Source organism: Centruroides sculpturatus, unplaced genomic scaffold (genome assembly GCF_000671375.1).
Source record: "Centruroides sculpturatus isolate CEXI.00-Female unplaced genomic scaffold, Cexi_2.0 scaffold105, whole genome shotgun sequence".
NCBI classification, from domain to species: domain Eukaryota; kingdom Metazoa; phylum Arthropoda; class Arachnida; order Scorpiones; family Buthidae; genus Centruroides; species Centruroides sculpturatus.
Window position 1 is genome coordinate 985,006 of NW_019384622.1, and position 5,584 is coordinate 990,589.

The 5,584-nt window shown below is 31.7% G+C and overlaps 1 protein-coding gene across 4 annotated transcripts in view; it reads right to left on the reverse strand.

The window, feature by feature from the left end:
• Positions 1–5,584, reverse strand: part of LOC111625521 (conserved oligomeric Golgi complex subunit 1-like) — a 93,234-nt gene that overhangs the window by 73,636 nt on the left and 14,014 nt on the right. The window lies entirely within an intron of this gene.

Consider the following 5,584-nt stretch of genomic DNA (forward strand, 5'->3'; position numbering starts at 1 on the left):
GCAGTGGTTCCCAACCTTTTTTCATTAGCGTACCCCGTGACATGTCATATCTCTAGATTGTACCCCTCATTTAAGAAATTTAGTGAGTAACCGTATTGTTAATTTTACATATTGTAACTTTAAATTAAAAGTAAATGAAAAAATGTATAATAAAGTTGTGATTGTTGCAAGGATCATTTTTTACCTAATAATTTTTTAATACTATTAGTTTGTGATACATAATATATTATTTTTTCTGCCATAATAACTTTTTTCTGTACCCCTAAACAACCTATCGCGTACCCCGCGTACCACAGGTTGGGAATCGCTGACCTAGGTGAACATTAATTAACTGAAATAAATTTGGCAATTTCATGTAACATTTGTTACACTGTATTTTCCATGTTAATTCTCTGAAATCATTAACATAATGTATTGTAATACAGCATGTTAATATTCCCCATAACTAACTTTCGTAAAATTACCTGGATCTTCAGTATCTAACTGTAAACTGTTGCTATATTAACTAATGAAAATATTTAGTTATTCTATAAAATCATCGCGTAACTCAGAAATATAAATTCTCTGCATAAGCTTTCAAAACACAATCAAAATAAAAATATCCACCTGGCGGAGAGTTTTGTAAATGAAAAGAAAATACATAATTATGACGTGTACGAAAATATTGTCAAAATTTTAGTTTATTTTGTTCGAAAAATAAAAATTAATGTTAAATATTTTATATAATAATGTATAATATAATTTTTATACATGTTTCTGTAGAAAAATTCACTTTTATCATTTCTGTACTTAAAAATAAATGTTTTTGTAAATACATGGCAGAGGAGTATAGATAGCTTTTTCAGAGACTGGGTTTTTAATCCGGTCGTAACTTCAAGAACTTTTTTTTTATGAATGGTCTGACTTACGTATGTCAAGCGTCGTACAATCGTCCTCATAATGGACTAAATTAATATCTGATAGACTGTCCAAAATAAGTCGAGCGGTCAAAGTGGTAGCCTGCAGCCCTAGGGGACCTCGGATCGAATCCAAATTGGATCGAAAAATCCCCAGGAATTTTTCGGGGGTGATTCGTCCGAATACATCGGGTCCCATCCCTCACCGCCCATTGTAGGTCTCGTCGCACCCATAATGGGCTTACTAAAAAGAATTTTTTTAGTGCCCACAGGCAGTGCCGGCCCGAGGCAAGTTTTAGGATAGAGCGAGATCCTATTATGGCGCCCCCGTTGGTGGCCCCTAATTTATACCCTTTACTTTTCTTTAACACTGAGGCGCCACCTAAAACTTAGCGCCTGGAGCGGCTGCTCTGTTCGCCCTATGGTAGGGCCGGCTCTGCCCACAGGGCGGAAAGAGTTGAAAGAAAACAGTCCAATACTGTATATATATACGAGTCTAGTTGCAGAAACATATTGGCTAGCTAAGACTGACCATAGTGCCTCTAGAGCAGTGTTTCTTAACAGGAGCCGTGCCCCTTGGGGGTCCGTAAGAAGTTTGCCGCAAAATTTATGCATATTTGAGTGAAAAAGGGTTTTCAACTATAAGCGTAAAAAAACAAAAAAACGCAATCGATTGCGATTAGATGTCTGCATGCGGATAGCATTACATACAATTGAACCAAGAATTAACAAATTGGTTGAGGATATTCAGCAGCAGAAATCTCATTAAATTATTTTCGAATATTTTTTTGTTTTTTCTATGAATTTTTAAATGTTTCTTATTTTATTTTTTTTTTAAATTAATAAGTTTTTATGTTTAATTGTGAAGTTTGAATGTTATTTAAATAGATAATGAAATAATAGCTATGTTTTACATTTATTATAAAAAAATATAGCAATAATAAAAAAATCAATTTATTATAGATAATTTAACAAATATAAATTATTAAAAAAATGGAGGTCACTAAAAATTATGAAATATTTGGTGGGCCACGGGTATAAAAAGGTTAAAGAAAAAAATTAACTGATTGCCCCTGGAAGTCGGCTTCTTATAGAAACACAGCTTCCCTATCATCAAATATCACGGCACGCCACTGGTCTGCTTACTGCATAGTCGCGTACCGAAATATCAGTTTAAATCGCGGGAGAGGTCAAAATCGATGTTTAATTCGATCCCCAACCGGAGATGGTTGATCTTAAGACTGTCGTCGTCATCTTTCTTTCTCGCGGATTCATATGGAGACTCTAGCCTGTTAGTTTTTTCTCCGAAGCATTTCGTCGTAGTCCCAACGCCATCTAGGTGGCGTTGGTCGTCCTCGCCTTCCAGCATTGACGTCATTTATTAATAGCCGCATTGTAGCAAAATATATAATCAAACATAATTTTAAAAAATTAATAATACTATAAATAAATATGATATATCAATTAATACTTTTAAATAAAATATAATAAATTTTATTAAATTATAGAGTCATATATATAAATAAGGAATCAATAGAAAAAAAAATTGTAGCAGGCTCATTGACATTTTCTCCTATTTTCTATATCACGTGATAACAGCTAGTCATGTGTTTTAAAGATTTTTCTGTAAATTTTTGTTTCGTATTATAAAATGTATTGAGAATATATTATGTTTCCGTTCCAGTTATTATCGTGAATTATTTTGAAATTGTTTCAGCTTCTCTTATGGCGAATTTGTGTTACGCATGGAAAAAATTCTTAATATTATTATTTACTTATCTAGTCTTTTCCATTGCAAAATGTGAAGTTAAGAGAAATGTAAGTGATAAATATTGTTATTTTAATTTTAACATGTAACAGTTATTAAATACATATAAAACCTAATAGTTAATTTAGGCATAAGTTACTTTAGATAATTTGTGTATACAATATATACATAGAAGTCAAAATGTGTATATCAGCTCTCAACTTGTGATTTTGATAAGAGCTGATATAGCCAAAAGAACTGACATTTTCCCAAAATTTTAATCAAAATATAGTGGTTTTGACAATTTTGATTGACTTCTCTAGGGCAAAATGTACAGAAATGGTAAAATAAATTATTAAATATGATATAAGATTATTTTATTAGATTTTGATCATTTTGTACTAGTTTTATTACCACAGTGTGATGTAAAAGAACAATTTTCCTAAATATAGAATTTAGACAGCACTTGGTCACGATTTTTCTTATGTGGCTGCATAAACATTTATTCATAAACATTATTCTTCTGCTTAAAAAAAATCTTCAAAAGAGTTGTGTATATTTTTTCTTTTGCTTTCTTTGACAGCCAAAGAAAAAATATATACAGCACTCAATTGAAGAATATTTATGGTTGACCTTGAGAAAAGTCGTAAAAAACAATTGAAAATGTTTTAGTTATTAAAATTTTTGTTGTGTTTTAAGGTTGTTTGAGTGTGTTTATTGACAATCGACTGTAACAACAAGAAAAAAAGGATTAGTAGATTTATTTATATGAAAAAGAATTGTCCAATATTCAATAAATGTAAGAAATGGAAATTGGAATTATCAATGAAAAAGCTGACAAATGCCAAATATAGTAGATGTGTACTACATGGAACCCTTGAAAAACGGACTGCCCATGCAAAACACGTATGGTTGAGAGCTCTGGTATATATATATATATGTTAAGTAAAGGGTTCTATACCATTTGACATATCTGCATCAAATTTGGCATGAATGTTCTGCAACAACCTAGAAAAAATACTTTGGTGGTCCCCACTCCAACCAACCCTCAAGCCCATTTAAGCTCAAGCAATTTTTTGTTTTTTATAGTTTTATTATTGTAAACACACTGGTCAGTAAATATATATTTCGGTACTAAGAGCATTGTTTTTATCACCCTCTTTTGATCTGATCTCCCCATTCCCTTGAAAGCCCGAGCAATGCCAGGCACACACGGCTAGTATGCACATAAATAGAAATTTAACTTAAAGTAACTTTATCTGTAATTTGTATACACAATGTTGAAATTGGAAAATAAAAATTAAATTGAATTGGGTAAGATTCTAACTCTGAATAAGAGTGTAGTAATCTCCTGCCTTTTCATTTAGAGTTGGAATCTTGCCTTAAATTTGCCCCTGTAATAGGTATTGCAAATATTTAAATGTTTATCTAACTTAATTTTTTAAAATGGAGATTCATTATGATTAGAAGTGTAGCTATTGTTATCCAGACTTTAAAGTATAAATTTATGTATCATCTGTGCTTAATGTCAGGCAATTTTTTAATAGTTTTTTATTATATCATATCTCTTTCTTCATGAAAATGTTTTGAAACTTCCATAATGCAAGTGGCATGATAAAGAACTATTAAAATAATTATTGTTTTTTGTTTCAAGAGAGCTTAAGAATGAGAGATTATATAAAATCATAATAAGACAGTTAAAGTTAAGCTATGTGAATGCTTATCTACAATATTGAATGATATAAATGAGACAAGAAATCAACTATGGTGTACATATTTTTATTTTTTTATTTTTTAGAATATGACTAAGGAATAGAAATGGCACAATTACATTTATAATTGCTTTAACAATATCATAAACCTATATGAATATAAAATGTGGCCATAATTAAACTGACATTACTCAAAGCCATCTGTAGCTTGATCTAACAATCAGAATGGCATCAAATTTGGTAGGAAGATTATACAGTAATACCCCGAACTTACGCGATAGGTGGAACCGAGCGATAACCGCGTAAGTCGGGGTATAATTTCGCAATTTGTGTAAAATCCAAGTCAGATGTATGTAAGCTAATAAATGTTCTTGTTAATCTTATCTCATCTTTTGATTCGTTCACAGTTACAAGAAATCACCACATAAAGTCTTTCAAGTCTCCATAGATACAGCAAACACAAAAATAGCTACAATTTATTTTGTGTTATTTATGTGTCGATTCCACACAACATGTCAGAACATGTAAGCTGAACAATAGTGTGGGGGGAGTGAGTAATCAAGAGTTGCGTGGCGTTCAAACAAAAGACGAATCGACGAGATTTGAAAATCGCATAACTCCGGGTTCGCGTAAGTCGAGGTGTTACTGTATTTAAAAAAAAAATTAGTTCCAAATGTCACCAATAGGGGAAAATATGATACTGTGCATTGTAAAAAGGTTAAAATGGACAGACAAGTGAATAACATCTTTTATCAGCACATTCTTTTCCCCAAGTTCAATGTGGCCACTATTCTTGTGGACCAGATATTGTATCCTGTGCACAGCATTCTCTACAATAGAATATAACATACCTGAAGGAAATGTTCAACGTGATCTTTATAAATTGATTTTTAAAGATAATCAGGTTTTCTTGGACTTCAAATAACCTCACAGCCAAGTTGTGTGTTTAGAAATATGATGTCCTTAGGCACACAATTTGCAGATATTCCCCAAATTAATAGTGCCACTTTTACATTGAATGATTTTATTTTATAACTAGCTGCAAGGACCCGCTTCGCTGGGTTTTTAAAAGTAATGATAGTGAAGATTAAGATAATTACATTATAGCCAATCTTACCCATTTTCACAGAATGCAAGAATTAGGTCCCCCGTTTCTGATTAGAGATCTGGTCCCGATTCTATTTCTGAACGTCTCCTGTTCACGTCAAGTCAAACGAACTATTTTCAAC